This window comes from Choloepus didactylus, chromosome 1, assembly GCF_015220235.1.
Source record: "Choloepus didactylus isolate mChoDid1 chromosome 1, mChoDid1.pri, whole genome shotgun sequence".
Classification (NCBI taxonomy): domain Eukaryota; kingdom Metazoa; phylum Chordata; class Mammalia; order Pilosa; family Megalonychidae; genus Choloepus; species Choloepus didactylus.
Genome location: NC_051307.1, coordinates 237,506,945 through 237,533,516, shown reverse-complemented (window position 1 = coordinate 237,533,516; position 26,572 = coordinate 237,506,945). Strand labels below are relative to the sequence as shown.

Below are 26,572 nucleotides of genomic sequence, written 5' to 3'. Positions count from 1 at the left end.
TGTGTGTGCTTTGTCTCCTTCATACTCTTTACATTCAGACACACTTAAAACTTATCAGGACTGCTATATTTTTGGTATTTTGTTTGTTTATACTATATATATCATGCCTCAGGATAATTATGTTCATTCATTTTTTATAAATTATATGTAACGTTCTGTCTCTTTTTTGAAAATAGCCTAAATCATTATCCTCCAAGTTATTTTGCCTAAAAATGTTGTTTTGGTTTTATTTATCTCGCGTTGCATGCCAGATACAAATTAATTTCCTTGTCCACTGCATAGTTCTTGATATAAACTCTGATCAGACCTTTCACATTTGGAAATTATTAGTAGTACATTAACCACAGCCATTTTAAGTCTCTGTCATCCACAGATAGCTTTTGTTTTAATCTAACACCTCCCTGAAGGTTCTTGTGTCTTTAACAAAACAGGACCCTTGCAAAGCCCGAGGAAAAGTCTCGCCATTAGGCTTGTGATGGCCTCTTTTTGGACACCTTTCAGCCCCTGCCATAATTTCCAAAATTCTTTTTCATCAAGAATGTGACTGTTTCCTGAAGCTGCTATTCTAAGGCCTACTGACCAAGAATTAATTATCCAACCTGAACTAATGAGTGAAGTTTTATTGTGTTATTTGTTTGCAATATTGCTGACATGGGTCAAATATTGTATTTTTTCAATAGATAAAAAAAGTCTTTTCTTTCTTCTTTAGCTATCTGTAACTCATAACAATTGGATAGGCCCTGCTTTTGTAAACTTAAAATATTTGTAAATGATATCTTTTTTACACTTTCCACACTCTACATACTACCAGTTCAGAAACTCATATGACATTTCCTTATTTTACACGGGTGCAGTGGGAGTCTTGCTGCCTTTTTATTGAAATATAACTGGAAGTATTAGTTAGGCAACCAAGGCCTCCCCTGGAATGTCGTATTTGAAAAGGATGCACAATTAATAGGGTGTGGCAAGCCAATATTTGAGGAACTGTGATTGGCTTTTACGGAGTCCTCCCAGAAAAACTGGACTGCTACCTGGCTTTATGAGGTCCAAGCACTGCAAGTAGTAAGGAATGTCACTTTCTTTCAGGCCAAAAATATTAGACTTATTTGGGGACTTTGAGAAAAGAGGAACTTGCCCAAATACGTATGTACTGCAGGTGAAAACTGGTCGAGTTTCTTGGGCTTGTCTTCCTAGCCCCAGCTAGCAAATGATAGAACCTTTACAAGTACGATCTAAGATTTCTTAAGGAAACTGCCAGCAAAGCAAACTTGAGCAGTTCTACTGCTCAAGGGTAAATTAGCTCTCCTGCTTCACCTATGTAAACAAGCAGGCCACACCTAGTGAAACCAGCCTTCTGTTCTGATCGAGAATAAAACTTCTTTGCCATTATTTTTGGTCAAAAAGCAGGGAGTAGACTATAGGAAAATTTGGAAACAGCAAAATGAATACTGGTGTCTCCGATGGGAAACAACACGTGATTCAAAGAAAGCCCTTTCAGGTTATCTGATCTAACTTTTCATTGCCTTCCAACTATTGTACAACTTCTCTAAGTTGTAGATAACTCACAGCAATGAAAATTGATTCTTGTCTACAAATGAACAGATACATTTTGTCCAGCAGAGAGTCAACTGAATTCCCTCCTTCCTCTTGCAAAAGCCAATTTCACATCTATTTGCACATTCATTTCACCTTTCCTTTTTATTCCGTATAAATTTGTGCCTCTGTGACTACTCCTTTGAATTGCTTTTAACAGCTTCCTGGTGCCTCCATTAACAATGAGTTATATAGTAAAATCTTTACCATGTATTCATTTAAAGTTGTTTAAAAGCCATTTGAAAATTTGGGTCTTTTATTTTCAATAGCATTGAATTAACCTGCCTCCCAGCTCTACTTGATTGAAACCATGAGGGAGACAAAGACTATAATCCTATCCTCCTACACCTTACACTCAAGGCTAGAGGCAAGACCAAGACAAATAATAAAACAAGTATGTAAATCACATAGTATATTTAAAGATGATACTACTATGGAGAAAAATACAAGCTATCACATCTATGAGCTACTGTTCTAGAAATCTAACTCATGTGCATGACTTTTCTACAGAAGGTAACAAAACCAAGAAGGCTAATCCTTCGAATTCCCAGTGCTATTTGTGGCCTCTCGAGGGGCTTGACCTCCGTGACACATAACATAAAATAGAAGAAACTTTTGAGCTCGAGGGCAGTTAGGAAAACAAGCAAACAACAAAACTTCAATAAGCCAATAAGCATCACATTGCATCAACCAATGCTAACCTTCCTTCCCCTGGATTATAAGAAATAGCCTCAGAGTTATGGAAATTGAGTGCTGATTTGACACACTGATTTTCTTTTTTTCATTAAATAAGCAAAGGTTTGTACTTAACCACGTGTGGATCTAGCTCTTTGGGAAAGAAATCTAAGCTCGGTTGTACCAACTGAGAAACAGACAAATTTGCTCAAAAGGCCAGCATCTGAGTGTTAGTGTAGTAGTCAATAGCAGCTGTATCTGGCTAGAACTCGTATTAGATACAGTCTTTATCAATCAGATTTGTAGGTAATCTGATGCCTGAGGTTTTATGTCCCATTTCTCCAAATACAGCAAGTTCACACAAATGTACCCTTATGGACAGTAGATGTTTAGCTTTATCAGAGTAACCTATAACTTTTATTAAGTTCACTAACTCATACCCAAATATGCCAGAAACCCTCTGAAAATTATATAGGTGGCTAGAATAATTACCAGTGGGTGGTGATGACAGTAGAATACCCTGATTTTCTGCAAGAAACAGCATAAAACTTGCATACCTCAAAGAATTCCACATTGACTACCAGTTACCTTAGAGAATTCTAACTTATAAAAAAGTAATTTCTTCCGAAATAACTTTCTTTATTATGAACAGTAGCAGGCAAATTAACTACAACTGCATCTTCATAAAGATTTCCATTCCAAGAGCTAAAATGGGAGGAAATCAATGGAAGGCTAATTATGCATGAGGAGTCCCTGGTGTGGAAAGCATGGATCACAGACCAGCACTGGAGAGGACATTGTTACCTCTGCAAGATAGTATCTCTCCTTTTGGTGGCAGGCACATGAATCTGTGCGTAATTACAGACAGAGGCTTTCTGACTTTCAGTGCTTTCCTTTTCATCTCTCCTGTAGATGATAATTGGAGAGATGGATACTAAATGAATATGAAGAATAAAATATGACAAAACAGAAAAGAACTGTGTTCAATACTGCTGTTCATTATATATCCTCTCTTTCATGGCGTATACGACCTGATTCACAATGTGTCATCTGATTCCAAGGGGGTTTGTACTCAAAAGAACAGGAAGCACCTGCTTCCCCTGCCTGTTCTTGTGTGAAATTCCATTCGAAAGGGCAACTAAAGCCCAGCTGCTGATAAATATTATCCTGTTACTTACAGGCTCTCCCCCATCCTCTTCTGCAAGGATAAGTGTTTAAAAAATGTACAAGGACTTCTTGTTCTGCTATTGTGTCTCCTCTGACAAGAGTCTTGATGAAGAGCTACATGCATTTGACTCTGCTGGTTGCCTCCTGTTGTGGGTTGAATTGGGTATCCCCAAAAGATATGCCAAAGTTCTAACCCCAGTACCTCTCAATATGACCTTATTTGAAAATAGGGTCTTCAGAGATGTAATCCGGTTAGAACGAGGTTGTAGTGGATTAGGGTGGTCCCTAAGTTGAATGACTGATGTGGGGATTTGAACTCAGAGACCAGAGAAACATAGGAAAAAGGCCATGTGAAGAGAAGAGGCTGGAAGAGGCAAGGACTAGCCCTAGACCTTTCAAAGGAGGCATGGCCCTGTCGACACCTTGATTTTAGACTTCTGGGCTCCAGAACCATGAAAGAATACAGTTCTGTTGTTTTAAGCTGCTCAGTTTGTAGTAATCTCTTGACGGCCCTAGGAATGTGCCTTCCCAACATGTCTCCATTTCTTCTTTCTAGCATGATTTTACTGTTCCTTGGCTTATTTTTAAATCTTCCCTTCCTCAGCTGTAGCCTTAAGAAATTAACACATGGCATTATTCTGGCAAATACTGTGGGTCCCGGGTATGCACATTTTTCCCATGGTAGGGAGCAAGGATCTCTCTTTCCTCTGGGACAGGAAGAATGAAGCCAGTGGCCCCAGTTGCTACTGGCACTGTCTGGTGAGCCCAACACCCTGACCGGCATGAGCGAGAAATGGAAAGGGCCTGGGTTCTTGCTGACTCACTGAGAGCTGGGCCCATAGCACTGAAGTGTGGCCACTGTTGACTTCCTAGGTATGAGGACACACATTTCCTTGGCTTTTGAGCCACCTTAACACAGGTTTCTGTTATTCGCAGCCCAAAGTATTTTAATTAGAAACAAGTTTTGTGCACTTTTCCTTCCAAGCATTAAATGTCAGCAGGTTATAGGAAGTTACTAGATCCCTGAAGGGAGAATTATTTTCTCCAACCTTTTATCTTTGCATTCATTCACTCAGCATGTATCTATTTAGTACCTGCATCATGCCAAGACCTTTGGAAGCAAAAACACATACAGCCCCTGCTCCCTCTAACTTATGGTCCCATGCAGATGTTCTTCAGCTTTTTGGTGCCATGGAATGACTTGGGCAGTCTGGTAAAGCCTGTTGGATCCCCTTTTAGGATAAAGCCTTTAAATGCATATGATAAAATGCATACCTTTATAATAGAAGCCACTGTGTCAAAATGAAGTTATCAAGTTGTTAAGGAAAAAAAAACATTGTGATGCTGTTACCTATACATACACATGCTTCTCTACTGATACCTTAAAAACAAACTTTAAGGCAACAGATTTAATAAGCATTGTTTCAAGATAATGATGAACATAAATGATCTTCTGAGATGGCTTCAACAAGTATAACGGGATACGAATATATTTGTGATTTCTATTCATGACAATGTTCCAGTAACTAGTAATAGTACTGGAATTTGGTACCTATATTCGATTGAAGGAAAGGCTAAATTTCAGATTAGCATATGGAAATACCCTATGGGAGGAGAAGATACAGCAAGTATAGGGGGCCTTTGGGGGGGGGGTCAGTGTTGCTGGATCACAGAGAGTTGGGGCAAAGAGGGATATGAACGAGGAGGTTGCAATGGTGGGTAAGGGCTAGTTCTCTTTCCCCCTCTCCTCCCGCCTGTATGCACATTCACTCAATGAAATAACTGTAATAAGGAAAGAGCATACAAGTTACATGAAATAGCATGTGAAATGGCAACGGAATAACTGTACAAAGGAAACTGCAGATGGGGCTTGAGAAATGAATGGATCTGTTCCTCCATTCAGCCAAAAAAAAAAAAAAAAAAAAAACTTGGTTGAGATGATATGGCAAATTTAGGATATTTTCATCCACTTAATTTGAGAATCCTCAGCTTAAGATGATATTAAAATCTGTCATATGGATGGAGAAACTGATGCCCAGAGAGGCAAAAATCATTTCCTGAGGGCAAGCAAGTAGACAGTGACAGAGCTAGGACCAGGCCCTGGCTGGTAGACTCCAAACCACCATACTCTCTGGCTTCTGAACACATGGGTCAATAGGACAAGCTTAACTAGGTCATTTATGCTGCTTACCCAAAGCTTTGGTTGAAAAGTAAGAATTCTAAGGAGAAATTCAAACAGAATTAATGACAATCTAAACATGTTCTCCTGCCAGCCCCATCTCCCCACCTCAATCCTGGGAATTAAGAAATGAGATTTTTATTTGGTGCCTCCCTCATTTGGTCTACATTTCTGCATGATAAAGAAAATCCATTTTCCATTACATTCAAATTGCTTTTACATTCTAACAAACATTATACCCCTGATATACACCAGCATAAAAATCAATTGATTTTAAGTGTCACTGGAAAAAAAAACAAAATGAGAAGAATAAAAATCATGGTGCCATTCTGTACCTTTTTAACACATTAGCTATGAAAACAGATTCCTAGCCTGGTGACAGCAGTTGTAGCTCCATGTTGGCAACATTTCTGGATAGTTCAGTAGCCTCAGTGAAAACTTTAATCTTCCAGATATTTTGCAGGAATGATGTCAAATGACTTGTTTGAATTGTTGCTAAGGTGAGAGGACAGTTCGTGAAATATATTGCTGTTGTCTTAGTAAACACAGAGAGTCTTCCAAAAGGTCTCAGCAGCCTCTATTCGCTCACTAGAAAACCCCCAAATCATGTACATCAGGGTCTGAAAACCCACAGGCTGGCCCAATTGTGCATTCCTGAAACAACAGGAGGTAAGTGGCAGCCTTTCCTAGGGCTGGGTGGGTTTAGGCTGGCACCAGCTCACCTGAACTTTGGAGGAAACTAGGATCCTGGGTCAGGAACTCTCTTCTGTTGTCTGACAATCCCTCCATCACAATAAGGCTGGAAGAAACTTTATTAATCTCATAAACACTGCATCTTTATGCAATGGTTTGCTAGCCATTGCACTGACATCTCCCTTTGTGTACCAATGCAGGAACATCTGGATATAAGACCAGGGAAACACTCCTACTGCTAAAATTCACGTGCCGGGTGTTAGTGCAAAAACTGAATACTAATGTGTTGAAGACCAGGATACAGGGGTGGAGATTTTACAAGTTGTATATAATATATCATTAAGTGATACTTTGAACTTTTTTGAGAACATGCAGTTATAAATATGAATTAAATATAGTTTCATGAAACAGATTAAGAAAATAATATTTCAAATGTACAGTATTGAATTTTATGTGGAAAGCATTAATTTTATAGTAAAAAATTCAAAAAGGACTTCTAAAAATAATGGAAAGGCCCAGATGTAAAGTTATCAAGTTCCTTTCAGTCAATTATTGGCAACATAATTTACATGTGCCCCATTAAATGAAATCAAATGCTTCCAATGATGGGGGTCCTTAGGCAAGTAACTTCAAACCTGAGTCTCTGTTCTCAGATCTGCAGAATAGAAGGGGCTGGACTATATTATATCTAAAACTCCTTCCAGTTCAAATATCCTGTGCATGAGGATTCTCTTCCAAAAGTCACATACACAGGAAAATATTTAAGTCTCTGATACTTGCCCTTTGCTCTCATGAATCTAGATACCTTCCTTATATCCTTCTAGAAAGATGAATTTGCATTTCAAGTCATCACTGGCCCATTTTTAATTCACCAAATTCAGTTATTACTTATTTCACTATTGATGCAAATGCTTATCTTTTCATCATACAGAAACCATTCTGCCCTGTCAAGAAGAATCTGTATCTAGCTGTCTTTGAAGTATGTCTCATTAAATGCAGAATTGCCAGTAGAATTTTCTGAAGCTTAAGCAAAGGTTTCAATGTTTTATTAATTTTACAATTGTTCTGTGGATTTAAAAGTCCTCACTTATTTAATGTCTTCTGAAGGGCAACTTCAAATCCCTGGGAATCAAAGCTCATGAGCAGGAGACCCGTTTTGTGCTAACTGATAAAAATATTTTAAACAAAGTTTCTTTTCTGTATTGTAGGGGTTGGAGCTTGATATATTTGCTGGGGAGAATGATGGATAAATAGGTAGAATATATAGGTGATTATACATGTGTTATTAAGGCACATGTTGTCAGGGATAGCATATGCTGTGACACGGTAGAGCTCAGCAAATATCCACATACCCCACTACATCTCCCAGGCACTCTCTCTCACCCTTCCCCTGCTGCTGCAACCTTGGAAGTCAGGTGTTCCAGATAGCATAACTACATGATAGAGAAGGTTGCCCAATCTGCACCAAACTTTACTTTGTCACCAATCACCAAAAAGTGGGGGGTTAGCTATTATTGCATTCCACTGTAGCCTACCTTGACTAATACACATCCTGACACTGACATCTACCCACACATTGTATGGTCAATACTCCTTCCACCAAGTTCCCTGACTCTGTGTGGCTGATCTGCAATATGTCAGACACCTGGGTGACTGTGGCAGAGCAGAACCCTCAGACACCAGGGAAAGAGCTGATGTGCCTGCAAAATTTCACTGTCTGAAAAGGTTCAAACACCTGCATCTTATGATCAAGGGGGATGTGTCTTTCTGGCCTTCATGAAAATGAAGTCCTTCCTCATTCTCTATCTGCTCTGGGGAGTAGGAGGAAGAAAGAAAACGGGAAGACTTACTGCCTCAGATACAGTAAGGGGTGACTGTCCATGCCACGACATCTCCCCTTTCTCATTTGTGACCTGTCATGGTTAGACAGGTCTACATTGCTTTCTGTTGTAGCCATCCTCCATTCCTGTTATCTGTCAGCACTATAGGATCTATGCATGACAAATTGTAACTATAACCTCTAAAGCCATCCATGGTTCTAGCAAGCAACATGAACTATTAAATCTCATTCTCATGAAGACATTAAAAAAAGCTGAGCAACACAAGGAAACAAAGGGACCCGGCGTCAGAAGCCTTATGGTGTATGCCATCTAATGGATAGAGATATCATATCCTTCACATATACTGTGCTTCCAGGAGTTGGTTGCACTCAAAGATGATCAATTAACAGTCCACTGAACTGCAGGGCCTTGCAAACTGTGGCCCAAGGGCCAAATGTCCCTGTGGCCTGTTTTTATAGGGTCTGGAAAAACGTAAAAATCATGTTTTTAAAGGGTTGTGAATAAAACAAAACAAAACAACTAAAAACTAACAAGAATAAACGATGGAGACCATATGTGAGTCAAAAAAACTAAAATATTTTCTATCTGGCCCTTTACAAAAGAAGGTTGCTGAACCCTGGACTAGAAAAACCACCAAAGTTAAGTTTCTAGCACAGATACGGTATTAAGTCTTCTCAGTTTATCCCTGGAGGGAAAAATAAATTAGGTCTACATCAATGCCCTCACAATTATTTCACCAAATACCATTTGTTGCATTTGTTGACTGCCAATTCATTGTGTGCTTACTGTGACATATGACCAATTTGCCAAATTTACCAAAGTTAATGTTTAACAATTTTTTTCTTTGGTAAAAGCTTTGACAGAAATCGTAAATGTTGTACTGTTGATTGAATGCATAGAAAAGAATATTCCTTTCACCTAAAATAATTCATGTGGGAATTTTTCAATTTCTGCTGACATTTCACATAGGAGAATTTTTTTCTTTCAAATTGTTATTCTTTCTATTGCTTTTGAATTAAATCAAATTGCAATCTAATTTTGTAAGCATTTATGTTTAAAAATAAGAAGCACTTACATGATGTCAAAATCAGTACTTTATCATCTCACCTCAGGGATCCATTCCCTCCTGTTGGTGTGAATCCATTGTAAGTAGGACCTTCTCAAGAGGTTGCTTCAGGTAAGGTGTGGCCCAACTCAACCAAGATGGGTCTTAATCCTATTACTTGAGGCCTTTATAAGCAGAACGAAATTCAGGCAGAGAGGGAAAGCCACAGAGGGAGCAGCCAGGAGCTGAACATCAACGGCATCCAGAAGAGAATGAAGAGGCAGGAGAGGCCGCCATATGCACTGCCATATGACAGAGGAGCCTATGGCCAAGGAACACTGACAGCCAGCCCCCGAACATCAGTCTTCTGGAAGAAAGCATCACCTTGATGCTTGAGGCCTTGGTTCGGACTTCTTTTAGCTCCAAAACCTCGAGCCAATAAATTCCCATTGGTTAAGCAAACCCTTTACATGGCATTTGCATTAGCAAAGAGGAATCTAAAACATCCCTGATTCCAACCTTTCCTCAATCACACTGGAAACCCCAGTCCAGATAAATCATTGTCCTTCCCCTCCTACATGGCTGTGCCTTCCTCGTCTACCTCAGATCCCATGGTCCATCTCTGGAATCCTCTCTGCCATACCTCCTTGTCCCTCTCTGCTGCTATCGTACTTGCCTGGCTAAACGTCACCTCTGGTTAAATTCATCTCTCTCTCTGTTACCACAGGTGTTACCAGGTGACCACAACTAGAAAAAACAACAACAACAAAAACACTATCAAATACATAAGATTTACCTAAAATTTACGACCACAAACCTCAAGGAGGCTTCAATGTTTCCTGATAGGGTTTCGACTATGTTGGGCAACTCATTCTCCCACTTTATGAGGAAACTGCTTAATCCTTTCTCTCTTACCCTAAAACTTCCAATATAGCCCTATAGCCCTCCCCCTCACTTTCAGTTCAGAAAATGCTTCTTGTTCTACCGAGAACATAAAAGTAATAGAACTACCAATCCATCCACAATTGAGCTAGGAATGCAACTTCCTTACTGCATAATGAATGTACTGGCTGTGTTCCTGTCTAAAAACTACCCTGTCTGCTGGATCCCACCCCCCTCTCATCTACGCAAGGACCTCACTCTAATACTTATCTGTTCTCTATACCACTCTTGTATCCCTCTATCCCAAGCTACCATTATCTCTTGCCTGGGTTACAAATAACAGCGTCCTACCTCATCTTCCTACTTCCAATTTTACCCCATAGAATTTGTTCTCCCCAAAGCAGTGAGAGCGATCTTTTGAAAATTTAAGCCCAATTATGCCATTCCCTTGCTCAAAAACCTCCCAGTGGCTTCCCATAAAACTTAGAATAAAATGGCGATTGCTCATCATGGCCTATACCGTGTGAAATGATCTGGCTCCTGCCACCTCCCAGACCCCATCTACCTCTCCCCTCCTTTCCTACTCCATTCTGGATACTCGAGCCTCCTTGGTGTTCCTCTCGCCAGTCAGGCCCCTGTCTCAGCAGCCTTGCTCTTGTCTGTCACCTTTGCCTGGGATACTTTTCCCACCCCTGCCTTCAGATATATGCTTGGCTCCATCCCTTGCTTCGCTCAGATCTCTGTTCAAATGTCACCCCTCAAAACAAGCTTTCTCTGACAACCCTGTCACTCTCCATCCCATCCCATCTCTTAACTGATTGACACATTGCATGTGCTTATTTAATATCTGTTTTATTAATATCTGTGCTAGAATGAAAGAACCATGAGGGCAGGAAATGTGAATCATTATTTTATCCCATTAAATAGATGTTCAACAAGTATTTGTTGGGAGGAGGAACAAAAAGAAGAAAGGGGAGAGTAAGGATGACAGGGAAGTAGTTAATGTCTCAGGATGAGTGAGTTTCACAGATTATATTTGCTGTCTGGATCCTACTCATCACTAAACTCAGCTTAAACATCACCTCCTCACAGCAGCCTTCCATGACCAAATCTGAAGTAGTATGGTCCTCGCCAGTCACTCTTAACCCATTCGAAGCACATATCACTATCTGAAATTATATTCTTTTCTCTCACTAGAACATAAATTTCATGATAGCCCTATTCTTGTCAATGTTTCTCACTGTCCTCAAGGCTTAAACTAGTACCTGGTAGAAACTTGATATGTGTAAAATGCATATTGAATGAATCAACCAATCAATCAACAATTGACTGAACAGATCATTTCTTTGCAAAAGAAGATGCCAGAAGGCATAGGATGAGAAATATAGGCCATTTCAGAGGAAAAAAAGATACATAAAGGAAGGTCACAGAATATAAGGCAACTTTGCGCCTCTTTCCACAATGTGAGTTGACACTTTTAAGCCTGTGAAAGGCCAGGCAACTCACCATCTGCTGGTCTCTCCTAGACTATATATCTCACCTTTCTTTTGGGGTGAGGATCCTGAGCTTCGAGAAGAGCCTGCAGATGTTTCAGCAGAGGGCCAGATTGTACCCAGGGATGCGGCTAGAATCTCAAATCAGCCCTGCATGCAGCTCACCTCTGTTACTTGCTTTGATCTGAAAACCATCTGATGGGTTTCCAGAATGAACACTGCTGGAAGCCTGTCCAGGAGACAGAGTTGGAGGTTTTGCATTTTTGAAAATGCACCCTGCTATCACTCTGGCCACTTCTGTATTTACATAAAAGATGATGATCAACAAATGAACTCATTAGAAAATCAGGACCAGGGTAATTACTGTGACCTGGACTCTTGGTGAGCTGAAAAGAAAGATTCTTTCTTGACCATCTGTATTCCCAGTACCTAGCCCAGTGGCAGTACTATAGTGTACAGCTGTGCAGGCTGTACACTGTACAACTCCAGGAAGCATCATTCGCATCACCATCTATGTGGACTGGCAGCCCCTGGTTTGTGCAGGACAGAACCTGCACAGCCCTATATTGTGAACCTGATTCATGGCACCTAACAAGGTGCTCTATAAAGCTTGCTGAATGAACGTGGAAGAAGGGAAGCCTGAGATGCTCACTGGCTCTCTGGGAACTGTCTCAGAGGGCAGCTAGGCAGTGGCTGGGGCCTGAAATATTTGCCTCTTTTCAGAAGAGAGGAGGAGATAATTGGGGTCAGTAGCCCTGGGACATTGCCCATAGGATTTGCTTGATTCCCGGAAGTCGTAGAACCTTGCCTACCTTATTGATTTGATAAAATTGTTTCCCCAAAGGTAAGAGAGTGAGATGCTTATTTTATAAGTAAACCATTTATCTTGTTTTGTTCTTCCATTCCATGGATGATGTCAAGGATGCAGTTTCAAAACCTTTTGCCTACTATGCAGGCACTTTGGAAACTTCTCACTGGCCTCACTGATCCCCCTTGCCCATTTACAGTCTTCTCTTTACAAGCAGTCTGAGTGGTCTTGTTAAAACATGAAGCAGATCACATCACCCCCAGGCTCTAAAGTCTCCCAGGATTTCCCATCTTGCTGAGATTCCCAAGCCCTACCACCTGAACCAGCTCCGGGTACCTGTATTTGCATTTCCTTCCCAGCATGCTCTGCCCTCCAGCTTCTGCCTCCCAAGTCCATCACGCTCTTGTCCGAGAGCCTTTGCCTTCTCCTTCAGGCAGGTTTCAGCTCGAAGGGCACCTCTTCAGAGCAGCTCTCCCTGTCCACCCCCATCCACCCCCATCTAAAACAGGATGCCCTGCAAGGTCCATCCTAGACCTTTTTTTATTTTCCCTGTTTCTTCCTACCATTATCTATTTGTTTATTTCTCTCACTTTTCCATTAGAACAAAATCTCCCTGAAGTCTGGGATTTTGTCTTGTTCCCTATTATATTCCGAGTACCTAGAAAAGTACCTGGCACATAGTGGGCTCTCAATAAATTTGTGGGATGCTTGAATAAATGCCTAAAATAAATGCCTGGCAAAAGCAAAAAACTGGATTAACCCAGAAAAATCGCTGGAAAACAAGGCAATGGATATGGAACCACTCTTTTGCTATCTGCTGCTTGTTCAACTTGTACTAAAAAATGGAGACAACTGTGAGGCAGTCACCAGAAGCAACGGTCTCATCAGAATAGTATTTTCAGTGCTGCAAAGATGCACACATTTTAAAAAGTCCCTCAGGATTTTACCAAATACCATATTTACCTTGTTGCATAATTATAAACTTTGGGAGCCCCAAAGTTAGAAAGAGGTTTTAGGTGTCCTCAATCTTGAGGGCAGGGTTGGTGCTAGGATTCTGTTTCCTTGTGTTTTTCAGCATAAATGAGATTTTTGGAGAGAAGGGAAATGACATGTACAGGAGTGTGTAAGGGGATGTGGGCAGATGAAGGTTTTCTTGTTCCTTTGAAATATATGTGTTATCCATGAAGAATCTTTGAAAAATTCATTCAAGTTAGAAAATAATGAGGCTACTACTACAAATAAAAATATCTAATCCTTTATTGACTCCTTACTACAGGCCACATACTGCTTTTAGTGCTTTACATCACACTGGTATATACCATATCCTTTCAAAATCTAAGATATTTCTGCATCTCCATACAAGAACCTCCAAAAAGCTCCTCATATCATCTGATCTGATCCTACATGGACCGGAGCCTGTTCTCTGCCCTTCTACACTCATCTGCTGTTCCAGTCCTCCCTCCTTCCACTGCCCACCTCTTTATTCCGCAAACATTCCCAGCATGCTTCTGCGACAGGATCGTCACACTGGCTATTTCCACTACCTGGGATGTTCCCCACCCAGATCTCCTCTTGAACTCCTACTTAGGTCTCTGGTCAAAGATCATCTTGTCAGTGAGGACTTCCCTAAGCACCTATTAACATTGTACATATGCCCCCTTCCAAAACCTAACACTTTCTGCCCCTTTTACTTTTTTCCATATTATATGCCAAAGTCTGACATTTTCTATATTTTTCATCTCTTTATTTTTAGTCTGTCTTCCCTCTGCTAGTCTGTAGACTGTATCTCTCCTGCTTCCTGATGCTTACTCAACATCCACAATAGTACTTGGTGTATGTGTGTGTGTGTATGCATATTAATATATGCACACATATGCCTGTATATGTGTAGAAATACACACACGTATGCATAATATATACCTACACAAAATTAATTAACTCATTTAATCCTTGCGATAGCCTTATGAGGTAAAAACTACTGTTATTATCATTTTACAAATAAGGAAACGGAAGCACAGAAAGGTCAAGTAATTAGTCCAGGGTAACAAATGACACTTTTTGTTGTACTGGCCATCTTTCAGAGCATGGCAGTTATGTTGCACAGGCCTTGATCAGTAACACTCTTTGTCCCTTCTTGGCTTTGGGACCTTATGAAAGTCACCACCTCTGCAAGCCTCTGTTTCCTCATATGTAAGTGGGGATAACGTTAGTGCCTATTTGAGTTTGGTGTGAAGTTTCAGAGAGATACCACATGTGAAGTGTTCAGCTCAGTGACTGATACACAGAGGATGCTTCACAGATAGTATTCCAGATTTTTATTGTTTGTATCATCATTTTTAATGATTCCAAGACATGCATTGTATGAAAGTTCTATAATGCATTTCATCACTTTCCTTGGGCTGTGATGACAATTCTTAGCACCTCCATGTTAGGGAATATTTCCTATTCTTCACTGTCCTAAACTCCTAGAAATGGAACCACTGGGTTGAAAGGTATTCACATTTTAAAGGCTCTTGATGCATAGTGTAAAACTGCCCTCCTTAAAGATTTACTCAGTTTAGATGGCGTTTTGTAACACAGAAGAATGTCCATTTTGTCACTCCGTCACCACCATGTAATATAAAAATATATATTGTGTATTTCCCTGAAAGATGAAAATGGTATTCAAGTTAGAAAGTTTTATATATTCATTGGTCAAGTGCAATGAATAACTTTCAAAATCAATACCATCAGTTTAGAAGGCCTTTGTCCATCTAACAGTGCTTTGCCATCCTAGAAGATCTGCCTCTTTTACACAGTCTTCACAGACACACGCCCACTGGCAACAACTCCCAGCAAGACTGAGCTCTCTCATTTCTTGCTATAAACATACTCCTTATGGTTTTATATTTTAGCACTTTTCACAAATATTAGCTTAAATGGCTATCTCTGCTTCTAAACTGGTTATTGAGGGCAGGGGCTATGTCTGACCCCCAAAAGGAATCATTCATTATTTCATTCATTCATTCCACAAAGGTCTTTGAGCACTTACTATATGCTAGCCCAGGGGTCCCCGAAATACAGAGATGAGCCAGACAGAACAAATCCTTGCCTTCAAGGAACTCATTGTAGTGGGGACATGCAAAGAATACAACATATTAACAAGACAACAAATGACATCAGTTCCTGAAGAATGATAGAAAGAAATAGGAAGGAACTGAGGTGAGGATCATTTAGGTTAGGAGGGAGGAGACTTAAAAGCCCCCTGTGATGTGGGTCTTTGGGCTGAGACCTAACTGATGAGACGGAGGCACCCAGGAGAAATTGGGGGTGGGGTGGGGACACCATCCAGGCAGGAGGCACATCCCATGCAAAGTCCCTGGGAAGGAAATGACCTTGGCATGTTCAGGGGCAGAAATAATATCAGTAAGGCTGAAGGCTGAAGGAAAGGCAATGAGTGTGAGAAGACCGAGAAATGGTTAGCGAGATAGAAAGGCACCAGAGTATAAACACTTTCCAGTTTGCAGGCCATACGGTCTCTGTCACAATGACTCAACTCTACCCTTGTAGCATGAAAACAGTCATAAATAGTATGTAAATGAATGAGCCTGGCTGTGTTCCAATAAAACTTTATTTATAAAATCAAGCAGCAGGTGGGATTTGGCCTGTAGGTTGTGACCCCCGATCTAAGCCTTGAAGGTTCTAAGGAGAAGTTCAGACACTATTCTAATCACAGAAGATGGAGGGAGACAGTAATAGTAGCAGTGGGAAGCCACTGGATGACTTTCAAATAGGGAATGATGTTACCTCCAGTTGTTGGGGTCTCCAGGCTTAGCATGTTACAGGCATTTAGAAATCAATTGTTAAATATCAGGGGCCTTTCTAAAAGACTCACTCAAAAAATATATATATATATTCTAAAACTTGCCCAGAACGTTTTGGACATGATGGTATTATAATGGGGAACAAAAATGTTTCCTAACGGCTATTTACGTACATCCTCTACCCAAATTTTTTTGGGTTTTTTTGACATGTGCAATGGGAGGCCTTGATTCAAAAAACTCACTGATGGTTATAAGCCAAGCAATTACGTGGAACTTAGAGCTGAATGCGAGCGCATAGACACGTCCAAACAGACAATTATCAATTTTAGGCACCAAAGGACCCGTTACAGACACCAGTGCTTCCGAACTGGAGCAGACTGATTGTTGACATCACCATTAAGGGATCATTTTCTTAGGTTTTCTTTTCCTAACAACCATAGTGGGAACCTGGATTTCTACCACAAAGAAAACGATGGTCCTTTCCATTCCCAAAGCGCTTAATTTGGATCTAAACTTCAATGCACTTGCTTATCAATCGTCTACACAGCTTTTATTCCTGAACTAAGATGGTAAAGCCTACTTCTCTTGCAGGGCATTTCTGGGCTTTTCAGTTCAATTACTGTGTCCACAGTTTGCCTTTGTCTGTTGTCGACTGGCATTTTGTGCCATATTTTCGGCATTGACACATCTGAAAGTCCTTGTGCCCATGCCCTACTAAGCTGTAACCAGGTAACATCCCAATTTACTAATGAATACAATGGTGCCAAGGGCTTTAAAATATATTTCTCTACCTCTGTCATCCCCACAAGGATACTGGAGCAAATGGTTTAAAAATCAAATACACTTTCATTGCACAGATTATAAATATCCATGTGATTCTTAGCCTCTCAGTTAAATTTCTTAAAAAAAAATTGCACAGGATACTTTTATACCTCAAAATCTGGAACACTCAACAAAGAGGTTACAACATGATGGTTGGGTTAAAACTAAACAGCCCATTCACTTGGCTTTCGGTCCAGCACCAGGCAACGGCATTTGCCTCATTGACAATGAACTTTAGCCACTGTGTCCCAACCTAGTCACTTTGACAGGGCACTGGGAAGGTTACCAGAGAAACAATGGGATTGATAAAATTGGAAGGCAGATTTAGGCAGCCTAATATCCAGTCTTGGACACTAAACCTCAATCGTTAGGAAATGATCTGGGGCTTTCGGTCTGTTAGCCAGATTCTTCCAGGTGTGAAGGATTGACTCCATGTAGATAAATCAGCCCTCTTTGGAAGCAGTATCTGTCCTCTACAAGTGATAAATCAGAAAAGAGCATATCGAAGTGGAAAGTGAAGTGTGAAGAGCCCGCAACCAGAAAGAAAATGGGACTTTTTGTTCTAGTCATTCGATTGCCCACCAACAGATATTTACTGATGGTCCCACTGTGCGGGAGGCGCCACCTTCAGGTTGAATGACATTTGAGAACTCCAAGGAATTGATAATGTAGTAACGATGACCTGTCTTCTACGTTCCTTGCCATGGTATGCTCTCAAAGCTTTGTTACAATTTCTCTATTGACTATTTGCAGTCCCTTCCCTTCCCAACACCTCCACACACACACACAGACTGAATGGAAAATGCAATCTTTATTCAGAGTTGAGATACTGCACACAAGCCCTCCTTCAAGTCTGCAATTGGATTATTATTTATTTGAGGCCACTCACTTCCTGAGATTCCCGACAGCCAAACCTAGTCAGACCCAGACACCCAAACATGGTCCCAAGACGAGGTAGAGAGCTACCCAGCTGGGTCACCTGAAGATGCATAATTCCACGGCAGATGGCAAGAACCCTGAACTCGGCCACACTCCCTGATCTCCCAGCATCCAAGAACCAGGCGACAAAGGACAGCTTTCTTCATCAGGAACTTCTTACAGTTCAAGGCCAGCGACCCACTATGCTCTAATAAACCAGTGTCATAGCCACATACAGAGAATATTTAAAGACAAGAAAGACACTGTGTAGACAGTATTTCTTTTTCTTTCTTTCTTTCTTTTTTTTTTTTTTTTTTGACAGCATTACTTATTCCCAGAATCTATATCAACTACTACTATTGTGTTACAGTCTCATCCCAGGGCTCCTCCTCCCTTTATCTGGGGAGGAAGGGTGTACATTGGAGACTATGTTTCAAAGTTTCCTCCCACCATCCATAGCACAGAGCAGGGAAGGGAGCAGGATCACAATGCCAAAGTTCTGCCTTTCATTCTTTGACATGGGAGGGTTGATGGCCCCTTTACTGAAAGAGAAGAGAAGAAGCTGGAGCTGGCTATTGGCTCTGATCCTATCTTTTCCTCTGGAAGACTATATTCGCTTTTCTTCACCTCTCAGGTTCTATATTACCACAGGCTGAAAATTTAGGCATAGAAAAAAGTCCACTTAAATCATCAACGATAGCCACTGTCCATCCCTTCCCAGGGCAGAATTTCACATACCCAGTATCATGTAATCCATTGTTCACATTGCAACCAGAGTAATATCTCTGAAGCATAAATGTAACAACATGACATTCCTATCCTAAAATCCATTGAAGGCTCTTCCATGACTACAAAGCAAAGTCCAAGGTCTTTAATTTGACATACAGGACCCTCCAGGATTTCACCTCTATCTCCCTCTCCATTAGGGGGATCAGGTCTTGTGATCCCACTACTCGGTACTGCAGACTATGTTTGTATTCCCCAAAATAAATGGATATTTTACTTTCTGCCAACACTCCTACCTTGGCCTATATGGGCATTTCTGCTGGGGTGGAATGGTAATCCAAGTTGTCTTTTACTAAGCATTTAACCATGTGCCAGAGAGTGTTCAAAAACCTCTATACTTTAACTCATTTATACAATTCTATTTTCATTACTGATTATTTATGCAAATAGGACAATCAGAATAAGAGCACTTGATTAAGTTTCAAGAAAAAGAAATAAAGGAGAAGGGTTTCTGTGCAGAAACATTTTTTCAACAGCTATACTGAGATATAACTGATGTATAATAAATAGCACATAACTGAAGTAAACGACTGGATCCTTTTTTGACATATACACACATACATGGACATAAACATACACATACACACACATCTGTGAAGCCATCACCATACTCAAGATAGAGAATACATAAATCAACCACCAGATTTTCCTTGTGCTCTCTAGTAATCTTTTCCATCAGCCTTCGCCATTCTGTATCCCCTGCCAACCACTTATCTGGTTTCTGTCACTACAGAGAAATTTGAATTTTTGTAAGAATTTTAAGTAAATGGAATCACACAGTACTCTTTTTTTGTCATTCTGGCACTTGGCATAGTTATTTTCAGATTTAGCCATTCTTTTGCCTATATGAAGACTTTATTCCTTTTCACTGCTGAAAGTTATTCCATTGTATGGATATACGACAATTTGTTTCTCCTTTTGCCTGTTGATGTCCATTGGATTATTTCCAATTGGAGGCTATTACAAATAAAGCTGTAAAAATCATGAATGTATGAGTCTTTGTATGGGCATATTCTTTCATTTCTCTTGGGTAACAACAGGCAAGGAAAGACTGGGTCGTAAGGTAGATGTATGTTTAACTTTTTAAACAAACTGCCAAAGCATTTTCCATTTTTTATTCCCACCAGCAATGTATGAGAGTTGTAGTTGCTATACGTCTTACCAATACTTGATAGGATCAGTCTTTTAAATTTTTGTGCTAAGCAATTTAAATAAATTGTCATTTTCTCTAAACAAACCTATAGGTAGGAATAATTATACCCATTATGCAGATGACAGTTCAAAACTGCATAGGAGGATGGGATGGGGTAACCACCAAGAATCTAGCTTCTAGAACTGGAGGAAGACAACAGGACAGCTGGGACCTAAAAAAAAGTACTAGTTGGGCCAGGATTATGACACATAGTATAGAGGTCTTTGAAACCGAAAGCTGGATTTAGCAGTCCCCTGAATGCCCACAAGCAGACTGTTTTCTGTTATGATTTCCTATGCCTTGAGTTCTTTCTCAAAATGATAGTTGGTCTCCAATGTCCTAAAAAAGCTAAACCACTGTTTTGTCTGAATGTCCTGGTTCTAGTCATAAGAGTGAAGCTTGGATCCTTATGACTGAGTCTCTTGGTGGTCGAAGTCTCAAAGTAAAAGACCCCTGAAAGGAAAAGTAGTTTCCAGGGAGCACTCAGTGGGGGCAGATTCAAGGTCTCTTGTTGAGTCTTCCTGTTTATCAGGAGTTTCTCCTTCTGGAGTACCTTTTTTTCAAGCCTCAAATGGCTGGGGCTTTTGTTTTCACATTGTAAGAGATTTCCCTGTTCTAGCTCTCTTCAGTTTTATGCATGCTCTGGGCTTTTACCTATTGCACATGCCATTCAAACTAAAGCAAGTGGCTAAGATGGTAAAGGCTCCAGGTATCTCAGGTGATTGTACCTGAAATTAGCAGATGCAGCACAGGAAGAGAAAAGAGGCCTGTGCCATCCCCAAGCTGTTGGCTAACATCAGCCGTGCAAACAGCTGGTTTTAGAGGACTGTTAAGAGAGAAGCTCGGTTATCACCAAGGTCACAGCAGGCAACAGAAAGAGTATGGTTTAATATGCATCTGATATAAACATGGATAGGCAAAACCAAATAGCAGAAGCAAGACCTCAATAGCAAGACCTATCCCAGCATGGCTGCACAGATGGCGTCAGCGAAACTTATGCATCCACATAGTTCTCTCTGCACCATTGTTTTTAGGTGCAAGGTAAAGATTCCGTACTAAGCATTCCACAAAGGAAAATAAGGATTGTTATTTTCAAGTGTGTGTGTGCGTGAGTGCATATGTGTATAGTTATCCCTCTAGAAGGAGAGGCATCAAACTGTTGACAATGATTGTCTCTAGGACATGGGATTATGGGGGTACTTTCTCTTCCAAACTTACCCCCTGTTAGGCAAACAAACAAACAAACAAACAAAAAACACTAAAAAGGAGGGCAGTGTTACATAAAATCTACCTGGGGGGAATCCTGTAAGTATATTCTCTATTTAAATAGCAAAACAGCATTACACAAAAGGATAAGGCACAATCTATTCACTTATTCTTTTTATGTTCAAAAAGGTCAAAATAGCTTTCAATCCTACTCTATCTGTTCCAGTCCCAGAGGCTTTCTTCAAACCTGTGCCATCTTCTCTCTCAGCTACAATAGTTACTTAACTAGTTTTCTGACCTCTGTCTACTTCTTCCCTCTGTTCATCCTCGAGTACCATCCCTGGAATTCCCAATCTGAAACACTCTTGATCACATCCTCCCATGTTTGTCAACTTTGGTTGGCTTTCCATAGGTTCAAGTAGAAAGCCCAAACAGCCTTTCACAGTCTGGTTCCAACTACTTTTCACCTCATCATTGCCTCTGCCACCAAGCCCAGACCCACAAAACTAGAGAGTGGTAGCACTGCATGACAGGGAAGACTGTGCACAATTCAAGGTGTGCAAAGGGAATATTTCATCCTAAGAAAGAACAGCTGGTAACTCAAGTCACCACCTAAGGCTATGGTATTTAAAATTAACTTGGCCCACCACCTTGAAAAGATGTGATTCTTGCCAAAAGTTTAATCTGGGAATAAAATGTTGAGATTCACATGGTTTCAAAATGTGCCCATAAAATGAGTTTTTGACTCATATCTACAAGAGTCAAAGTCACATAAGTGCAACCTCTGTCTCCTCATAGTATATACCATGTGTTCAAAACACCGTCCTCTACTATTTTTTCTTTTCACATGTAATATGATTTCTGCCTGGACTGTTGTGTTAGTTACTTTCTCTGCTTGTTAAATTCAGCCCTTCTGTGAAGTTTAGAGGGATTCCCATCTCTGGGTGCCATGTTACATTGTTTGTGCTACAACTGCTGCACGTCTCACACAACTCGGTATTTGTTGGAGACCTGTCTTGACCACTCAGCCTGTGCATTCCTAAATGACAGGTCATCTTTATCTCTGCAGCATAGTCCTCATCAGGGAACCAGGGACACAGCACGTGTTTCACAATTATCGGTTCAAGTGATGAAAGACCATGAGAAAATTGGAATCAAGTCAAATAGCTCAGAAGCACAAATTAATCTATTGCTCCCTACCAGAACTAGGTTCGCTCCTTTTGTACAGTATTTGGCAATTTAAAACAGAGCACTTAATCAAAGAAAAAATAAAGAATAATTAAATCACATCTCCATTTCCCTGATAATTATTTACCAATAAGTAGATTAATTTCTATAAAGGCCATTTTTGTCTTTCTCAAAATGACATCATCAGCATGAACAGGTCTAGTACCCAGAGAGGAAAAGGAAAGAGGTAGCAACTGTCATTTGTTAGCCCCAATACTAAATAAGAAATAGCACATGGATTTGAAAGCCCTCCCACTTCTGATTTATTGGTAGTGGCTGTTTAGAGACTATGTTGACAAAGAATTCAAGACCACCACTGGGCTCAGGTGAAGAGTGCCTTGATTGACTAGTGATGTCTACCATGGGCAGGCGATGGTGCCTTCCCACAAAATATTTCTGATTCCAATATCATTCCTATGCACAGTCTGCTTTGTGTTCAGATTTCTGGGGATCAATCAGCTACATGTGGAAGATCAAAAGGTCCTGACCTTCAGACTCAGCACCTCCAGAAATGCCCCTGGAAAACACCTTCTAACTGCCTGCCCTCTTGCCATCTCCAGGCCCTGGAGCACCACCTGGGACCTGGCTTTGAGGTCCCTGGCCCAAATCTTGGATGTGACACTTCATTCAGACCCTCTATCCTTGACTGTGTCTTTGACCTGGAATAGTGTCTTTCTGATCTCCTGGTTCCTTGATCCCTGGAGCTCCCATTTGATTTGGATGGGAATTCATTCTCAGAGACTCTGAAACTAGACATCAAGGAAATATTTATAGGATGTCTTCTCTCTATTCATGGGGAAGAAACTGTTAAGGCTGTTTTGAAAAAGCATGCATTTTCCCAACATGTTTGTTAGAAACATATAGCATTCCATGCTCCACCCTAGACCCATCAAACTAGTTGGGGAGGACAGATGGGTAATAATTTTTTAAACAAATTCCTCTGGTGATTATCCTGGAGAATGTTTTGATACCTGTGCCGGTTTGAATGTATTATGTCCCCCAAATGCCATTGTCTTTGTAGTCTTGTGGGAGAGACGTTTGGTGCTGGTTAGATTTGCTTGGAATGTGCCCCACCCAGCTGTGGGTAATGATTTTGATGAGATATTCCCATGGAGGCATGGCCCCACCCATTTGGGGTGGGCCTTGATCGGTGGAGCTATATAAATGAGCTGACTCAGGGGGAGGAAACAGAGTGCAGCTGGGAGTGATGTTTTGAAGAGGAGCAAGCTTGCTAGAGAGGAACGTCCTGGGAGAAAGCCGTTTTGAGGCCAGAGCTTTGGAGCAGACGCCAGCTGCCTTCCTAGCTAACAGAGGTTCTCCGGACGCCATTGGCCATCCTCCGGTGAAGGTACCCGATTTCTGAGGTGTTACCTTGGACGCTTTGTGGCCTTAAGACTGTAACAGTGTAGTGAAACAAACCCCCGTTTTATAAAAGCCTATCCATCTCTGGTGTTTTGCATTCTGCAGCATTAGCAAACTAGAACAATACCATTGACTTAAGGACTCTGAGCTGGTTCAGATACATGCCAACAACAGCCTTTGTTCTGTCTCTTCAGTGGGATAATGCTCCAATGGACATCCAGGTATCCTATTATTATGTCTTGCAATATACTACACATCCACCCTGGTTCTGTTCTAATGCATTCAGGGGGTGTGGCCTGTTGATATTTTGAATTCAGAGGTTTAGAAGACCCATTCTTTCCTTCAAGCCTCTATTCTTTTTTCCAGCAGTTGTCTCTGACCGGCAATTATCTCAACCCTCTTCCTATCACCTTCCTATACAAACAAAAACATGTGCATATAGGCAGAGACCTCTAGGAACTTGTGATCCCATTTCTTTATAGCAAGTTTTACTTTCCCTTGGCAGAGTCACGTGGTGGAAATCTTGTCTCCCTACACATGTGTAAGAATGCTATATCAGCTTGACTGGAAAGCTCCCTAGATGATAAGTGGCTAAAAGCTCTGGTTGAACAGATCATCTATAGGCTTTCTCAGATTTTAACAGGGAAGCCTGTAGCGTCCCTACCTGAGTAAGCTTCTTTTCCAGGCTACATGAACAACTCCTATATAGACACATCCTGGGCCAAGTCCTGTTTTTCTTGAAAAACACTCTAGTCCTCCCACAGATAGAAATCTGTGCCTGCCTATAACAATCGGATATTTCCACACTGCCTTAGTCCAGTTAGATCTTACCATGGTATTGCTTTACCATTTGGAGTGTTTTCTTGAATTATGGCAGCCACCTAAATACAATTCCTGAAACCTTGAATCATTCTCTTGTGGCTTAAGTTCACCACTTACAACCCTGGCCATGTTACAAGATCCTCATTCTAAAAGCCTTGGTGCTAGAAATGATAAAACAAGAAGGCAGTAATCTATAGTATCCTCCTTAACAAAAGCAAAAAATAAACTTTATGGGGGTTGACATTTTGCAAGAAAATAAAAAACAATACTTAAACTTTATGCTGTGCTAATAAACTCAACTGATGAGATGCTTCACAGAGACATTCCGAGCATCGTCAAAATGAATTCAATTTCTTGAAATAGTAAATAGTTATTACTGAACTTGCTGCCTAAACTTTATTTTTTTCCTATTACAATGGAATTATTCTACTTGCAGCCCTTAAAATGTTATATCTAAACAAAAATGGAAGCGCTCACTTGGCAAAAATGCTTTTGCTATGATCTCTCTGTGGCGTTTGGCAATTTGCTATCCACAATTTGAATTCCATGGCTTCGTGTACACAAAGTGATATTTTTTAATTGATTGCTCTAGCTTCTCTAGCCATATGCCTTTCATTAGGGTGTGTGCATTTTCTTATAACAATTTACTGTTCGCATTTGGCAATTCAGTACATTTAATTGTGCCAATCAACCATGTAAAATATCAGAACCCATCCATAGTATGCAAAGAGAAATATGTGCCTTCTAAAACTCCAAGATAAAAAGCACACTACTTGATGACAGCTTAATTTTTCTGCAATTCCGCACTACCAGTACAGTGTCTTCTAGAACAATTAGAATCAGTGAACACAATTCCTGAAACCTTGTACCATTTTCAGGTTTTTAAAGGAGTAAATTATACCCTTGACCTCTGGAAAAGATCCCTACTCATGACTAGAAACAAAAAATGAAATGGTAGAGACATACATTGCATTATAACAAGGCTCTCTACAAAACTGCAATTATTCCTCCCTTTTATATATCTTAAGAATAAATTTATAAGAAAAAGATTTAATGTTTTTAAACTGTTGCATGGGGTGCTGTGCTTACTTTAATAACAAAGTAATTATTATCTCCATAGGCTTTGATGATGCATTTCACCCCTCATATGAAGTTCAATGGTTTTCAACTTACCAGCATACATCGGGGAAATTTTTTTCCCTTCTCTTTATTGCATTTTACCACGCTAAAGCATACTTTAGTATTCCCTTGGTCCAGGGATGGACAGAAGCAGAAAAATGAAATTCAAGTTGGTTTCACAGACAGTAACCATGCATTATGAAATTGATATATATGCTCATTGAGCATGTATTTCAGAAGAATTTCCTCTAAGACTGAAACCATAATCTAGGAACCAGTCATTGACCTTACTTTAGAATTCTACTGTGGGTTCACAAAATAATCACTTTCTGGTTTTAAAACTACAAACTTACAGCTTCTGAATCAAACGATAAGGTAAAAGATATCTTTTCACTTGGGAAACCACCCAAATGCTATTGATCCTTTATATGATTTCACAGAGAACAGAAGTAGCAATGAAACATCAGATTCAATTAATTCCTGGAAGCCCAGAAACTTTTTAAAAAATTTAGACATTTCTACTTTAATCCTTGTTTTTCCTTTTTTGGGCACTGAAGTCTCCGAATGTTTAGGAGCTATATCCAAGAAGCCACACTAGAATCCCAGTGTCCTAAATTCTAATCAGGCTACCACTGTGTTCTCTCCTATAGTGGTGTGCTTTAGGATTCTAAGTCCCAGTTCTGGTCTCAGCATTTTATCACGCCAGTGTGTCAGAGATACCTACATCTAGCAAAGGACACCTCCTCTTATTAGGATCGATATCACCCAACTGTAGAGTTAGGGTTGGGCTAAGGCTATACTATAGCTGGATGGGTGACTATAGGTTCAGATGCATACTCATCATATCTAAAATCAATAACTTAGTGTTGTCTGATTTGCATACATGTCAAACCTACAGCTAGAAACACATCAGTCATATCAAGAGTCAACACATTAGGC

The 26,572-nt window shown here is 40.4% G+C and overlaps 1 protein-coding gene across 8 annotated transcripts in view; it reads right to left on the bottom strand.

Moving 5' to 3' along the window:
- The window catches only part of GRM7 (glutamate metabotropic receptor 7), a 1,009,633-nt gene that overhangs the window by 132,417 nt on the left and 850,644 nt on the right, over positions 1–26,572 (bottom strand). The window lies entirely within an intron of this gene.